The sequence below is a fragment of the Ischnura elegans genome, chromosome X (assembly GCF_921293095.1).
Source record: "Ischnura elegans chromosome X, ioIscEleg1.1, whole genome shotgun sequence".
Classification (NCBI taxonomy): Eukaryota; Metazoa; Arthropoda; class Insecta; order Odonata; family Coenagrionidae; genus Ischnura; species Ischnura elegans.
The window spans coordinates 111,004,421-111,022,348 of record NC_060259.1 but is presented as its reverse complement, the minus strand read 5'-3'; the positions used below and the strand labels follow the sequence as shown (position 1 = coordinate 111,022,348).

At 39.8% G+C, this 17,928-nt stretch overlaps 1 long non-coding RNA gene across 1 annotated transcript in view; it reads left to right on the top strand.

Annotated features, from left to right (window-relative positions):
* LOC124171522 overlaps nucleotides 1-2,764 on the top strand; it is a 30,030-nt gene extending 27,266 nt beyond the window's left edge. Inside the window, exon 2 of the long non-coding RNA XR_006867802.1 lies at nucleotides 2,233-2,764. This is a non-coding gene — a long non-coding RNA (uncharacterized LOC124171522). The remainder of the gene's footprint in view (nucleotides 1-2,232) is intronic.
* The last annotated feature ends 15,164 nt before the right edge of the window (nucleotides 2,765-17,928 follow it).

Below are 17,928 nucleotides of genomic sequence, written 5' to 3'. Positions count from 1 at the left end.
GAATCGCACCACTGCTTGCCGGGAGTCGGTGTGACGTCGCACCCGACGAATCGGTGCCGAACGAATCGATTTAGAGTTATAGAATACGGCCCCTGCAACGCTTCTATCATTTCATATAGATGATTTTGCCATTAGGAAGTTAAGAGGCCTCATATCTAGCATCCAGTAAAATTGGTTTCAGCTTCAAGTTGCTTATTGTACTTATTGTTCTCAAGTGTGTTTATTGTACTCAAGTGGTTTCCTATTGTTTATTGCCTAAATCGAAATATTATAGCTCCAGGAGTACTTTTTTCACGATTTTAGATTTTTAAATGACGATATCTATTTTTCGCGGTTAAATGAACAGTGAAAAATTTCAAGCACGCGAAAATGCGACGGCTAAGTAGGAATGATGGGAAAAGTCCGAGTGACGTTATTCTGGTTCCTGCAGCCGCCGTGTGAGGCCACCTTGGTGCGAGGCTATGAGCAACGCTACGATGTAGGTAGCAGAGTACCCAGCTAGCAGGTAGCGCTTGGCTTATATAAGGATTTTTAATACCCTATCAAACAAAGGAAACTTTCCGACCATAGGCAATTTTAATAGGTGATTATTAAGAAATGTATCCCTGAGCTCTGTGCCTCATGCATGCATTGGTAATCTCAGACGATGCAAAACTCCTGACTACTCATAAGTATAGCATCTAGGTCCCTGTGACGTCACGTGGAGTGGCATCGCATGGGCGCCAATCTGGCCTTTTTCAAATGAGGTTAAAATTGACCATTGCCATTCGTCTAAAGTGGGATTTCTTAAACCAAATAATTTATACGTTATGAATATAATAATGGCGGGTGACGAATCGCAATCAATGCTTTTCGTTTTCTTTCATGAAGGAAACTACCCTATTAACACATGGATCAATGCGCCAATTGACTGTCCTGTGAATATAGGCTGGGATATTGCTCAAGGGTCCAAGTTTTTTTTTGCCCATTTCAACTTTTCACCCAAGTGTCACAGTGATTTCAGGCCAAATGTGATGCACTGTCGGCAGCCAGGCATGGGGAAGGCTAACTCGTTAAACTCTCAGGTAATTGGTTCAGTGTTCAAAGTGGCATGGACTTGGAACAGTTATAAGTTCGTAGCTAATTTTGTCTTTGTCATATGTCATGGGTTGGCAAATGTTCAATATAGCGCTCGTAAACATTAGCTATATAATTGGGAGAAGATATCAAAATTCAGGTAAAACAGGATGTGTTTTTACGAGAAATAAATGTAATTGGAGCAGTAAATAATTTATTTTGAGTTTCAATGGATAAAGTGTAGATATTCTTGGTAGTCGTCGTTTATAAACGTAAAGATTCGGGTTAATATCATGGCTTCTATGCTGGGTTCTCATTCTTGGGTCTAAGATCAAATCCCAGCGCTGGGAGAGACCTTTCAGTGACTGTCCAATCCGTGCCAGGCGTTGATTTTCCTTCTCCTTTCGCCCTTCTTCGCTTCATTTCACTTTAACAAAGCAACTCGAAGCGAAGCGACAATTTTTTCCACGACTATTCTCGTTCTTTTCTAAAAGGCAGTTTTTGAGACACAGTGAAGGTGCATTAAAAACTGTAAATTTCTGTAAAAAGACGTAGAAATGGGATATGTTACTCATGTGGAAGGGAAGATGGTAGTTTGACAATAGTAAAACCATTCCCTGGAAATATTAATTCAATTACAATTCGTTGGTTTATTAGCCAGCATGTGAAAATAAGGTTATATACCTCAATTATGGGTGAACCAACATATTAGGTGGTGATTTTGATCAATTTATAATTAGGAGGTTATATGAATTATGAATAATTTTGCAATTAATCGATTCCATGATACCATTTCCCTCCCAATATATAAATTTTTATTAACTACAGGCATCTCTAAGGCAGATAGTAGATTTGCCATTGATAAGGCACCCTCTAAAAGCAGAAATATAACTTTTTCTATAGCCAGCCAGTGAAAATAAAGTCATTGAAGTACTCTCAAACTTACAGAACAAATAATCTTATTGTTTACGTAGATAACCAGTTATGATATTCCAGGGATAAAAATGAAGGCAGTTAGTAGATTTTAAGTAAACGAAGCAATCGTCTAGAAACTGTGATTCAGCAGTAAGGTATTCGTATGTATGTTAGCCAGAAAGTGAAGAGAGGTCAATAGATGATAGTAGTAGAGTTAATGATTGTCAATGCGTTTGCGTAATTATGCTCCGCTTGTTTCAGGTGTTTTCCGCAGGCGGCCAGGCTGGCGTCTCTGCGGACAGCCGTGGTCTGCAAGTCTCTTGAGGAGGGTGGATGGTGCGAGGGATGTGCTCGCCTCACCGCCCTCGCCTCGGACCACCCACATTCTACGCGGACTCTCGGACCTTGAAGATGCATTTTAGCGTGCTGCCCTGTAGACCCGCTGTAGGCTCGCCGTTTCCTTCCAGAGATATTCCCTCGGATTATGAACATGTCCACTAACGTCTGATTAACATTTACCTTTTGCTTATTAAAACTAAAGTTAGACAATTGTCTATTAATTATGTTTATTAAATTTGATCAAATGTTAAAATGCATTTGTTGTTTGATGCTACATCTGTCATTACTTCCTTGTGAGTGAATGAATTGTGTCTTGTGAACGTCTCTGGCGTGGTGCTCGGTGAATACTCTGTTTTTGATTTTGATGTTAAAATCTAGAAAATCAAAAAAAGTAACAATTGGTTCAGGTGTTATGTGTTATTCTGGTAAATATATGTGCAGTTGATGATGAAAACTTGTTCTTGTTTAATTGTATTGCCGCATATTCTTCGTTTTGATTTCCCCAAAGCTCAATGCCAGACATGTTTTGACGCTCTCGATTATTTTTGAGTTTGTAAAATATTTGACTGTCAATTCTCAGCCTGGTAGTTATTATTAATGAAGTTGCTGCTGCTGCTGAACATATTCTGGTGAAAAATCTCATTGTTAAGTAGTTAGGCAAAGGTATATGGCAAACTTTCATCCAATGATGACTTATCTTTGACTACTTTTAGGTATGCTAATATTGCAGTGATCTCTGGGTTTAAGTAGACGTTGACGGTCGACGTAGTTTAACTCTTCTATCAAGTACTGTTCAATGAAATACAGTTTTTAACTGTTTTAAACAATTTATTGCTTCATAAAGCCGAATATCTTAGACTTGAAAATGATAGTCGAAATTTTCCGTCACTTTAAATAATTTAAAAAGCGGGAAATTGTATTTCATTCAACAACACGTGAAGTGATCCTATATGTGTCTTTCCATATTGAGCAATTACTTTCCATTTTCCAATAACTTTCTCTGGTCCACTCGGCCGAAAACCTTTGCCTACTCACATACCAACATACCTCTGGTGTGGATTCATGCGCGGATTAGGTTATGTTGTTTTTCGGTAAGCTCGGTTGAGTTGGAGCGTGTTTCCCAGTTTCTTATTTTGGAGGAATCGGCTTTCATCTAATTGCAAGATAATAGATAGATGCTTTTGTAGAAATTAAATGGCAATATAGTGGTCGTAAAGTTGAGCTCCGCCCCTACCTGGAGGAGATATTTTAATGCCAAAGGTTTTAACCATGTGAGAAACAGCCAATTTCTAATATTTAATTGATTGAATCATAAAATATTCCATTTTTTACTTTTCCTTTATTAATTAATTAATTTAGCTTTTTATAATTTAATAAGGCTTTTCTTTGAAACCGGTCATATCCCACCTTATTGAAATTTCCGGTTTCAATATGGCTGTAAAAAAGCGAACTCAAATTAACGACTCGTAACTTTCAATTCCATCATTTCGAAAGTTTCTTTAGTTCCATTATCTTGCTACTCCCCACACAAACTAATTCCTCCACAATAAGCAATGTGGATTAAGGAAACTTCATTCAACTTGGACAGAACAAAGTTAAAAGTTGAAGAACTCTCTAAGTCCGTCACTCAGGCGACTGCCATGTGCTTTCGTAGCCAGCCAAATGTTTTCGAGGTGTCAGTCGAGATTGGGTGGAGGAGAATCAAGTGGAGCACTTAGCCAGGGGCAATGTTGGCGCAGACGCCCGCATTGAGGCAATCGAGTTTCATGCAAATGGCATTCAAATGCGTGCCTCATGTTGGGCAGCATTTGAGAAATTGTGCGGGCAGTCATGCATTGGTTGAGGCACTCGGGTGCACAGAAAATACGTGAGCGCTCGAGAACCCCTGACGGGAGAGGAGTGCCATCTGGGACAAATGAGTCTCTGTCGCTCATTTGGCTCTCTCCATCGCTGCTCGTCACTACCGCCTTGGATCCGTGGTCGCAGTCAAGGTCACCACTAGGCCCAGAGTGGACAACGGCAATGGATGCGAGCATGTCTTTCTGTTGAGGATAAATTTGAGGAACTCGATATGTTTCGGCCACATGGTCTATGCTCCCCCTCCCTCACTCAGTGATTCAACGCGAAGGTTGGTTTTGAACGGCTTTGGTGTACGTGGTTGATTCTCGTTGCTTCTCATAACTTTGTCAGATAACATTCGAGCACGCAAACAGATGGGACGAAGAAGGTTATTAAATCTTCGTCTCATGCAGCTCTAAACCATCGACGCTTAAGCATCAGACATTGGGGCCATTTCCTTCTCCTCGGCCACCTCACTTTTAAGGTTATCGCCCTGGTGGGTTCTAAAGTCTCTCCAGAGATTTGAACTAAGATCCCTTCGGTTAGTAGCCCAACGCTCCACCCATTAGGCTAATACGCTCCCATAAACTCCATTCTTTCAGGTTTAACTTTGTGAAAATCCATTGTAAACAATTAAAAATGTTTGCTACTTTTTCACACAATTTATTTAAGAATTTTTTTATTTATTTAATTGTTTTTGATACGCTCCCATTGACCTTCCCAAGCACCTCTATTAAAGAATCATTCACAGGAACCATTCTACCCCCAATTGTATACTTATAATTTTGCCATTCATTGGGGCTCAATTTTGCTGTCAAACAGATTTATTTTATCCATATTTTATTAGGTACGCAGCAGTTGAAAATTATAGCCCCTTAAAATAAACATTTTGATTATCTTACGGCACTTGTCGCCATCACATTGCTCATTGCATGAGATTCTCCCACTCGCTCCCAGACGCTCAGCCCAAATGGGACATTTCTCTCATCTCAGTCTAAGTATTTTTCATATAGCATTTCTGAATGTATATTTTTTTCAGATTTAGATAGAATACTAATACTTGACGATATTATTTTATATACAACATCAACATCAAGTTTTTTTTCCAATAAGTTCAACAGATTCAGGCTTCAATTGGTGGCAGTTAGACATACTGAAATAAAAAAAATATTGTCGCTCTTTTCCAAAAAATGTTTAATCAATCAAAGTAAAAATTTTGTGGAAAAGTGCCACAATCTTTTATTTATTTTAATAATTAATGCGTTGTTCTACCACATTTCAGCCTTCCACTTTCGCAAAAAGGTGTACGATAATTTTCCTCGGTGAGCAAATGAGGGAATCGGTGAGAAATGCAATGACCACATGAAGCTGTAGTAGGGAAGATGCGGACCGTTTAAAGATGACAGGCACGTTGGGTGCATGTGTCGCCGCTTCAAACGGTAACGTCACCACGGCCGGGGCCAGGTACGTGCATTCCAAACTCCCCTCTCCTTTCCCACTTTTCAGACCTTTTATTTTCCTCATTCATACCCACCACCAAATCACTTTGCTCTCCTTTTGTATGTATCCTTTCCTTTGCCTCGCCTTTGGTTAGCCACGCTGACTTGAGCACATTCCCTTTACTGTTTGAAGCGTTAGTACAACATTACCATGCATACAATTTATTTATTTATTTCAATTCAACGAGTTAAGTTCTCTCATACGTAGACTGAACGAAAATGAGTTTATTTGTTACTCACCTATTTTCGACTTAATCCCCCACTGATGTAAATCCACCTCCTTACCTTTTACCTCGTGAAATAACGCAAACCCGGGATTTATTTGGTTTTTTGGTTGTTTGTATGATGTAATATCTCATCTTTGTTTTTCTGCCTTCTCCTAGACGCCCTCCCCTCCCCCTATTTTAACCGCCCCTTTCCTCCCCCATCAATTCCATCTATTTCTATACCCCCCTTCCCCGCATTATGTTTGAAAAAAAAAAAAATATATATATATATATACACACACATAATGTTTTGGAAAATATGAAATGCACGTGGAGCGTAATATAAATAGTTCAAGCCAATATCAATAAACACAGAGACACAAAAAAAATAAACACTCACACTGGAAAAATAAACTCGGAAGCTTTCGAAGAACTGTCTTCTTTCTCAACCTAGCTAAGAATGGGGAGGAAAGGAGAGTGTTGGAAAAGGGATAAGAGGGGAGAGGTGTATGGGGAGAGGGGGTTAGAAAAAGACGTTAGGAAGCGACGTTCAAACCCGGAAAGGGGTTGGCTTGTAAGTGCCAAATGCAAGCCAATTCGAGGGTGTGGAGATTGAGGGCGGAGTCAGTGGGAGGGAGGGAGGCAATGACTGAAACTTTGAAACATTGATTAAAGACGGAGTCGTGCGACAAACAATGTGTAGGAACTGGTAAAGATGCGTGGGGGATGATGGACAGCTGGAGGCGCGGTGATTATTAATTCTGAGATTGAGGGGGGTGGTGCATTGGCCGACATAGAAAGCGGGGCAGAAATTACAGTGAAGGAGGTAAATGATGTTGGTAGATGTACAATAGGCCGGCCCTTATTTTTCATAATTGCGAAAAGTTATGTTTTCCTGGTCTCAAAATGATCCAAATGGTGTTTATATTCACGTGTTAAAATTTGGTTACTTTAAAATAACGGCAACCCGTGCCCCAAGGGCCCTAAGTACTAAGGACCCTCAATTGAGTTTTTTGGGGCCGAAAAAGCGCTATTTCTATGTAAAACGTAAAAGTAAAGTTCTTCAGGGCCGATTTTCTGTTTGTTTTAACCTATCTCTAAGCGTTTAGGAGATATCGTCCGTCGTAATGCGATCCCCCCCCCTAAGGCGCCACCCCGCACCGCGGCACCGCTGAGGTATGTCCCGCACCACTTACTAGAGACTTCCCCTCAACCCTCTCCCCTCCCTCGGCAAAGACTTTGCTCCTGATGGCAAGATTTACATGCTAGTGGTACAGTATTGAATAGGTTGTTCCTCTTGTGTCATGATTAATGTTGTTAAAGCCTGTAATGTCAATTTTAACTTCAACGCCGTCCTATGTACTGGGTACCGACCCCTTAAACCTTGATTTTTGCCGCCATACGGCCGCAAACCATTCCAGCAGGCTTTGTTCCAAAGTGCTTTTTATGTACAAAATATTATAAGCATGTGTAACAAATGTGTCTATGAATAATAAAGGAATGAAGGGAATGAGCAGGGCTTCCAGGGCTCCAACAGTAGATAGAAATATTCAAGGAAGAAGAAACGAGGCTGTCAGTTCACGGATGTAGATCACTGTGGATAGATAGAGATAGTTCTTGTCTATAGTGTGCAAAGGATAGGAAGTGCAAAGTTTTTTAGGATGTAAGGAGAAAAGTGGTGAAATAAATACTTTATCATGAACGTGACGTTCATTTTAAAAATAGACCAACAAGGAAAGGCATATAATCAAGACTAAATCCAGGCATTGAACTGGTTGGAAAAGAAGGTGAAGAAATACTCGGCTCAAATTTACCGACAGTGAGAGAAGTACTGTGTGTTTTCTCTATCACCTAATGGGTTCGAAATTTGTAAGACTTAGTGCGAGAAAAACCGTGAGAAATGCGTCTCATACATAGTAAAAAAAACTAGAATTCCTGTTGTTACGGAAAATAAGGCGATTGAAAAGTTAGAAAAATGACGCAAAGAATGGATGAACGTGCAACGGCATAAAGAGAGCGCGAACTACAGTGGATATGAAGAGAAGAGAATCTTTCGCAACAAAACTTGATGATTTGCTTGACATTGCAAGGAGCGGTACCATTGCATTTTTGACGCGCGAGGAGGAAAGTGCAGTTAATCTCTCGGATAAATGTGCTTGGGCTGAAGAAATAAAGTTCTTACGCAAATAAAGAGGAGTACAAAATGCAGTTATTAGTTGAATAGATTTCAATATATTCAAGAAGAAATGAAAAGATGTGGTTCTCCGCTCCTTTTGTTGCATTAGCTCCCATCAGTGACTCGCAGTTCCTACAAAGACTTGTTAATTACGAAAGTGTTAACCTGGACATAGCGAAAGCAGCACAAAAGAGGTTTTCAAACCACTTGTGGTACATGAGTGAGGAGTTGGTATGCCTGTCATTCTTTGACGGATCCATTTCTAGGTGTGAAAAAAACGTGATACGCCGTATGTGGTCTTGTGTAGGAAAATATGATCCACCGAAGAGGGCATTCTATAAACGTAAAGATATGACTAAGGTATCTATACCAAATTTTGACACCACTAATTCGAGATAGCTATTTAATGTATTGTAAATATGTGTTGCATTCTTTGATGTGAACATGCGCGAATGTGATGAACATACAAGAACGATTTGCAAAATATTCGGGGTCATTAAGTGGGAAATGATTGTGCAGCGAGAGGAGTGAAACTAATTCAAGATTTTTAGGCAGTCACGTTGAAGGAAGAGAGCTTTCAAAATTTATTTCTAACAATAAGTGTGACTTTTCATCGCAATACAACCCTTACGTGCGGAAAGGCACTTTAATTGTCAAATATGGGATGTCAGTGAAAAATTAGAAATACAATGACAATCTATTTTATTTTGGTTAATATACCGAAATTCATGGACAGAGTGAAAATAAATTGATCTCTTAGATTGGAAGTATTGTTATGGCAATTAAATTCTTTCTAACGTAAGCGCTATTCTTCAGACGCTATATCTTGACATCAGGAGCAAAGTCTTTGCCGAGGGAGGGGAGGGGGTTGAGGGGAAGTCTCTTGTAAGTGGTGCGGGACATACCTCAGCGGTGCCGCGGTGCGGGGTGGCGCCTTAGGGGGGGGATCGCATTACGACGGACGATATCTCCTAAACGCTTAGAGATAGGTTAAAACAAACAGAAAATCGGTCCTGAAGGACTTTACTTTTACGTTTTACATAGAAATAGCGCTTTTTCGGCCCCAAAAAACTCAATTGAGGGTCCTTAGTACTTAGGGCCCTTGGGGCACGGGTTGCCGTTATTTTAAAGTAACCAAATTTTAACACGTGAATATAAACACCATTTGGATCATTTTGAGACCAGGAAAACATAACTTTTCGCAATTATGAAAAATAAGGGCCGGCCTAATGTACAAGTAGTGGAGGGGAAAATCGGAAGGCATTTAAGTTTGGGGAGAAAAGAAGCAGGGGGTGGAGAGAAAATCTTGCAGGTTTTACACCTGGGTCGATTGCAAGGTGAGGGTGTGGAGATTGGTGACTGACTGCGACTTTTGAAGAGGGCGGGTGGCTTTAAATGTGGTGTTTAGATTCGGTGGTCTCTTGAATGTGATTCGAGGAGTGGAGGGGAAAATCTGAGAGATGGACTTGTGTTTAGACAGGATGGGATACAAGTCCTTCAAAATGTTCTGTAGAACGTGAGCACCAGGAAAGTAGGTGGTGAGCAGAGAAGGAGAGCAATGTTTGTCCGTTCGGGGTTTATTGGAAATAGCCGTTTTTTTTCTTACTTTATTCATCAAAAGTTTTTCGGGGTAGCCGCATAAATATAATAAATACGAAACAACATATTAACATATTATTGAAAAAATAATTATGCTTCCAAGTTTCCACGGTAGCGACAGATTATCAGAAGTTCCTTAGTATCGTGTGAACGCCATCTAGCGGCAAATCACACGAAGTTGTCGTCGTTCTCACTTTGTAAGATTCTGACGCAATAGCTGGTCGTCACATTGACGCAAACATATGTTCTTGGTAGAGGAAAAAGTACAGAAATAGAATACCTAAGTGTACCACCAGTGATCCATGCGCAATAAACGCGCTATTTCGAATTTTTGAAAATTGCGGCAAAATCCCCGCTTAGCGTGCATCTAAGGGTTAATCCTGTCAAGTCCACAATCTTACCTTTCACGTTACGTAATTATATATAGAGTCACAATTGCCGGCTCTCTGGGCGTAATATTCCTTCAGCTACCTCTCAGAACGATTTAGAGGTTATTTTTTACTCTAAGCTGCTCTTCCCTCCCTATTGTTCACTACCGCCACAAGCCTTTTCGTTACGTTTCCCCCAATATGATTAGATCCTCTCTTGGTGTTGTAGCTCTAGCTGATCGCCGTATCCTTAATGACGGGAAACTATTATTAATAGCAAATACAGATCATTAGACCTTCTTTGTCTTTTCCCGCTTCGTGTTCCTTTGCGCACGACGAGTTCAAGTGACCTATTTCATTGTTTCACACCCCACCTTTCTGTCTCAAAACGTTATTTTCTATTCAAACTGCCTCCTTCCATTAATTACTATTCAGAGTGCGTACCAAATTGTGATAATTTTTTCTCATCCCTCATCCATCTCGCACAATCTCCAATCGCGTAATTTTCCCCCAACTCCTCACACCCCCCTATGAAGCCTACCACTCTTAGTTGTTTATTTGATAATGCTGCTGAATATTAATTTTACATTGTTTTTTACGTTTTACTTGCTGTTAATTAATTGTTTTCTTTTTCATTGAGAGCCCTCTATAATTGGCCTAGTGCTTTTTTTGGACTACACAACATAAATAAATTTTGAATGTATTTAAAAGCTTTCGTTTTCTACCACAATTTTCGGTCACTATACTCCCGTTGGCGGGACCAATGTAGTTCATTTGTGCTGTTTTCCTTTTTTTAGTTATTCGTACCCATAAAATAATCATTCTACTATACCCAATGTAATTTTTTGCCAACGCGAAAACTACTCGATAATTTTTCTCGATTAGTAGGTGAGGGTTTCAAAAGTTGGTGGTAAAATGAACGATATTTAGAATGGTGTGCCCAAGACAGTTCTACTTATAACGTTTGATTTTGTTTTTTTTTTTTTAGAAAAAAGACACTTTATGACCTTTTGGACCATATCATGTCAAGCATACCAAACTATGATATAAAATACTACAAGGAGATGCAAGGGTGGGAAATGATCTGGGATGGCAGCAATATGGGATGCAACAACCCACGTGAAACTACCAATGATAATGGTCTTAGGCTGATCAGTCTAGCAAGATTAAGAAATTTGAGTATATTGTCCACCAGCTTCTCACGCAAAGATACATACAAAGTCACCTGGATCTCTCCGAACGGTCAGGCTCAAAACCAAAGAGACTATTTCTAAATCGAAGAAAGACGCACTGTCTTTCAAAGACACAAAGTCTGCACAGGAAAGACCAAATTGGGAAAGATATAAGAAGAATGGAAATAGATGCTGGCTGGATGCAAGACCGAGGGGGATGGCGGGGCATAGTTGGCCAAACATCTCCTGAGATTTGAGTGCTTATTAGGTAAGGTAAGGGGAGAAAGGGATACTAAAATTCTGCATAAAGTGTAAAATCGCTGGTTTTAAAAGTAGAAAAGTTGTAATTTTGGGTATATCATGCCGAAATTGAACGTTGGGTAGAATTCAATACGAGACAACTTTTTAACGAGACGAGACGACACCACATCCACGAAACTCTCGAAAGTCTCGAAATACAGATGCATGTCCTTGAGTGGTATTTGGTCTAGCTTTATACCTAATACTGTGTCCTTCTGTTAAGACGAAGTAAATTTTGCATTTTTTCTTTAACTTTAAAGTTGAAATATAATTCAATAATAACTTTTCAACAAATTATCTAACTATAAAAAAGATTATTTGCTAAATAATCTGTTTCTGGATGTATGAGCGTGACTTCTGGAGCCAAGTAATGCAGTGTTCAATGCTGACTACTTTTCCTTGTTTCCTGTGATAATAATCTTGGAAAATTTATCCAGCAAAATTGGACTACTTTCTAAAGTGGAAATTAGGAATAAATGAGAAAGAGAAAATTACGAACTCCCTTCCACTCATAAACCTTCCTGTTGGATAAGCTAGAAAAATCACGGAAATACTGGATAACAAGCCTTGAAGGAACGAAGGTGATGAGAAACTGCTGCTTGTCCATCAAGATGCTCGGGACAAGATGTTAAAGCACTTCCGCCTGACAAACTGGATTTATTGCACGGAATTAATAATAGATCCAAGTCATAAATGTGAAACGTTCTCCAGGACGCAATGGGGAAAAGAGGTGCAGTAAAAGTCTCTTTTGAAATTTGAGGGAATGTTCAATGTCTATCATGAAAGTTAACCCACCCAAAAACAGCCCGCCAATGTTAGTCAATGGATCTAGAGAATCCTGAGACGTCTGCATGGGTTGAAAGTAACGAGGAAGATTTTCTAGATTCATATTCTCTCTCTAAGCAGTCAAGACCCAGTCCTGGTAGGTATTTTCTCCTTTTCAACTAAGTTCACTTACCTATACTATTTTGACCTATGAGTTCAATTAATCTTAGAAATTTTATTTATTTTTTATTTTTACGTAGAAATACGACCATTTTCTGTGAAGAGCTTTTGGTTTTCATATATTCGTTCCTAGTCAATCATCCCAACATGAAAAATGGAGGAAAGAGCTTGAAGGCTATCTTCAATTGCTGAAATCCCCGATGCGATGTAAACACATTCACATGGTGGAAGGCATATGAGGCAACATTTCCAGTACTATCAAAAATGGCGGGAGATTTCCTTAATATTCCCGCGACATCTGTTACAGCAGAAGGGCTGTTCTCCTGTTCTCAAGAGCAGCCTTGGGAATAAAAGGCATAGAAACCGCTTAGGTCACGAATCAGCAAGAAGTTTACTCTGTGTGAACTCGTGGGTGACGTGAAATTTGGGTTATCAGATTAAGAAAATTATGTAAATTTTTTTTAAATCTGAAAATTATTTAAAGTACTTTTTAAGTGAAAATGATCTCTTATACCACTCACATTATTTATACTATCATTTACTTAAACGTTTGGGGGATTTCTCTGCAGTAAATTTGCGTCAACATTCCCTTTTTAGAACTTTTTATATTACTAGTTTATTCATTGAGTATCAATAAATTTGATGTTTTTGTAGTAGTTTGATGTAATTGGTGTCTAGAAATATATATATTCAAAATATATATTAATAGCTTTCCTATTTCGAGCGTACCGATTCAGCGATTAAGCACGCAAAGGAAACGCCTTATTATGGTGCTAAATTTATTTTGGGGAAACGAGACGAGAGTCTCGTTCGAGACAGAGACGAGACTGGCTCAAGTCTCGTCCCGTCTCGCGGCAACACTACTTTACTTGTCCAGCCCAAAACTGGCCTTGATTCTATTAAGAGGCCGTTTCACCAGGTCTACTTTGTCGTAGTTAGTGACGCATCACTCATTTTAAAATCACGCTATCATCTTAAAATATTCAGGTTACATAGAGATGCCAGTATTTGCCTACATTTCAAAAGGCAAAATTTTACTTTTGAGAATGTTCAGAGGTAAAACTTTACAATTTGAGGTACATATAATTATTGAAAAGGGTCACCTCCATGCATCCAAAAATTTCAAGATAAAAGCTTTAGCGCTGAATAAACAATGCGCTATGAAATAATCCTTGTCGAGCGGAAACGATGCGCCCTTTTAAGCTCTAGCTTCTTCATAAATGTATAAGATTATTAGTCAAAGAGTGCCCGACAGTCAAAGATTTATGAATGGCAGCTTTTCCAAATTTCTCTTCCAACAAACAATTTTAGTTCTGGTCTCGCCGTTATTTCTTTGGGACTGCGATCACGCGAGGGCCGTGGGATGCGGATTCACGGGCAGAGTGACGCACAGCGCATGGAATGGCCAAACGTGCTGCGGGGACGCCATGGAAGTCATCGTAGTGGACAGATCGTGAAATGAATTCATATCCATTGAAATGACTCATACCGAAGGCTGTCCGAGAGTGCCAAGGTGGTGTCTTCAGTAAGAACGCAAATCACTTGTTCCTTCAACATTGCATCAACCGTGGCGACTTCTATACCTCAGTAGCTATCGATGACGTGGTTTGAATATGTGCCCCAGAGTGTATATTTTCCAAGGCTGGAGAGCTGACTTTGTGGAACCACGAATTCACGCCTAAATTAAATGACTGAAACTTTTTAGTCTATGAAGTAAATCCAAATTTACATTCCACCCTTCCTTCCTTACTTCATTCCAAGTTCCTTAAGTAGGCGTATGGAGGGAGATGTAGGACATCAGTCGGTCATAAATAAAAAGTAATACTCTAACAAAGTTCCGCCCAGCATTTATTAAAAGCCTTCATTTTTCTGGGTAAAATAACTCCCGTACGGAACTACATTCCGTTCGGGAAAATATCTCTCTTTATTTCTCGTTTCTGCGGGACGTGAAAATATTGCGGGGTTCTAATAGGCTGTCCTTCGCGTCGCTCTGAAAGATATCTATTCTCAATTGTTCAAGACATCCAAGCCTAGCGCGCAAACTCCGAGTCTCTTGCCAGTCTAAGTAAATTAAATGGAAAAACGGAGCTATTCGATAAACGTGCCACGCGCGAATTCACATTTTATAGGTTGAGAGCCCTAATAGACTGGGATATTACGCGGTAGGTTTAAGCTGATTGACTAAATGAAGAGTAGGTAATTGAATATTTTCGTGTGGCGATAAGGATATTTCGTGGCGTCTCACCATATTTTGTGACCCGATTAAGAGGAGACAGTACTGGAGTTGCATTACCGAACGGATAGGTTCAGGAATTCGTTTTTCTCTAGGTCAGTTAAGGACCAATTTAAATAATAATGCTGTTACCAAAGCTCACATAAGATCATTATAATATATATTTACTTAATGTCTGATTGAAGGCTGGTATCCTAACACTCCCACCATACACCCACTGATTCGGATTTTGGGATGGTGCAAAGGTAAAATGATTCCGGGAAAACATCTTAATATCCGCTTTCGTGCAGACTTCACGGGTGTGAACGCGAAGCAGAATTTTTCCGCGATTTACGTCGCACGACAGTTCTGCCGAAACTATAGTCGGTTTCTTCAGTTTAGTGAATAGGGTGAATTCATTTGGTCGTCTGAGAAATTTCTCTCGATCTCAATCAAGTACCAACATCCTTATGAAGGCTTCCGCGGGTTAATCTTAATGAAGATCTGCATCTTCAATCACCAATATGTAGACATCCTGGTTATTGTACGACCTATTGATGTCTATGCCGCGCAGATGTTACATTTATTATTTTTTCTGACATTTCCACCATATAATCCTCCTTATTTCCGACACATATGTTCTCTCCTTTCATTTTATTTGTTAGTATAGTCTTTCGTCTTTCACTTTATTTGTCAGTATGGTCTTGGCTCTTCGGATACCAACTTTGACTGCATAACACCCATGTGATTCTGCCATTGATAGGAGGTTTATTATGACAATGTCACTTTACTCATATCTCTAGACATTGTCTTCGTGTGTATTTTCACACACATCTCAACGACCTCTCGAATAATTATTTTAGGAGTAGCCTCTAACCTGTAGCTTCTCTTCGTCTATATCTATGGCGAGAGTTGTCCATTAACTCGTTGCGTACTGGCGCATTTAAATGAAGCGGAACGACGTTACAGGGTAGACGTGTTGAGATAGAAAATATGTGTCAATTTGGGGAATTACCTATTGGTTGAAACATGATTACAAAGCTAATATTCAAAATATCGCTATGCCAAATCAAATATTACGATATGCCCATCCACAATAAGAAGGGAACATCACTGAAAACGTACTAACAAATATCTATTATATACATGATAAAAATATACACAACAAAGGGTAATTTCCACACTAATATGTAGCCCCACTACCGGCCGGCCGGTCGTGGTTTCGACAATCTATGCCATTTTAAGTTGATGAAACGGACACTCTCTCATGAATTTATACCAGAGCCAAGGTTGGAGGAGGGGGTATATGGAGTGGCGTGAGGGGAGTATGAGGAGAAAGAAGTTTGGGTGAACAAAAGAAGGCCGATTACATAAAACACTACAAAGTTTCTAAACCATAGTCGATGGTGGATTTATATATTAAAGTGTGGAAATTACCACTTGTAGATTACATTTTATCCTAGGTATATCGCATTTCCACCACGTCGAGCCTGAAACGATTTCATGCGACCTAGAGTGTGCTTTAAAATTGTTTAAGTTGACGCGCCTCAATGACGAGAATTCTCGCCATTCGTTCGCAACGTGTTAATGTGACAATTCGATAGAGAGTCTAGGGTTGGATACGGACGCCAGGCTTCAGGCGTTTGCCATGACTTGTCTTCACCCCGGTCCTCAATGGGAGCAAGCAATCGACGCATTCTGGAGTCATTTTGAACTTCTATCATACTTTGTACCTAATGGATAAGGGCCTTCATTTACTTCACCATTGAAGCAGTTGCTCTTAACTTCAACCTGGGTCACTGACGTCACACTGTTTGTACTGAACCTGAGATACATAGTCATAGCATGTTGTCCAGCGCATGGTTGTTTTGGGTGGCGCATGCGTAGCACGACTCATGACGCGTGTGATGCCGATGGTGCCAATCAAACTCTTTACGATTCCCCATGAATAATGCTTGTTGTTAAGACCATAGTTTTGCTCTAGCAACGCATCTACAGTGCATTTGAACGAATTTCATGAGCATTATCAATTGAAACTTGCGTAGCATTTACCCTCCTCACAAAAATGGGATTAATCTCTTCCTTTCACAACACACAAGTTTAATTTTCCTTTTTCCTGGTTTCTGGTCACAGAGGAAGTGTCAGGAAGAGGGTCTGACCCCTGGGTCACTTATCCGCTGATGCTGCTTTGGTCGTCTCTTCGGCGCTCTTTTCATTGACCCAACGTGGATGGCAGCACGCCCAAATTTCATATGGCCTGCCCCGTTCTAGGATTATGTGGTGATCCACTCTTTCACCAGAGGGTTAGAAACATTCGACGCACGATGGAATGAACTCGTGTTTTTTTTCACTCAGAGCGCGTGAAATACCCTCCGAGGCATTTGCGAATTGTGGAATTAGGCGAAAGTCAAGATTTTTTTGTCTTCCGTCCCTTGGACCTTCAATATTTAATCCTCTTGCTTTCCATACATGCTATTTATTTCCCAGCCGAGCCGCCGGCTTCTCATATTTTGAAGCTTTTCAGCGTTTCCTCTCTACATTACTACTCCTTTCCTTCGACTAAAATTATGCCCACAATACATTTTCTCTAATTTTAGTGATTTTTCAATATTGCCATCCTGTATTTGATCATCATCATTAGTCAACAATCCTAAGATTGGTTTGACGCAGCTATCCATTTCTCTCTCCTATCCGCTAATCTCTTCATAGCTACATATTTATTCTCTTTTACATCCTTTATAACTTGTCCTATATAACTCATTCGGGGCCGTCCCTTGCCCTTTTTCTCTTCCACTTGTCCTTCAACGATTGTCTTCATCAGACCATCGTGCCTCAAAATGTGGCCAAATAAGTTGTCCCTTCTTCTGCTTAATGTTTTTAGGAGGCTTCTCTTTTCTCCCACTCCCCTTAGCACTTCCTGGTTACTCACACTGTCAATCCATTTTATCTTCCTGTATTTGATGGAATAAATGTTGAGCGTAATTTTCCGGCGACAACAACGTAATTAGAACTTCTATGATAAATTGGAGCTATGTATTCAGAAACGGCAAAAGGTTTCACTTGGTAGGAATTCATAGTTTTAAAGATGCGTGTACAAAGTAGTGGGTCTGCAAATTTTATCTGCTGAAATAGTTTTGAAATTGACAGATTCAATTAATTGGACTAGAGATTGATTTTAAAGTGTTTCCGGGGAAATTTGGATAACTTCATATCCGCAAGGAAACGATTCTATTGTATCGGACTTGTCGATCCTGAATTAATATAGTTAATTATTATATCGAATCTTTAATGCCTACTGTGGT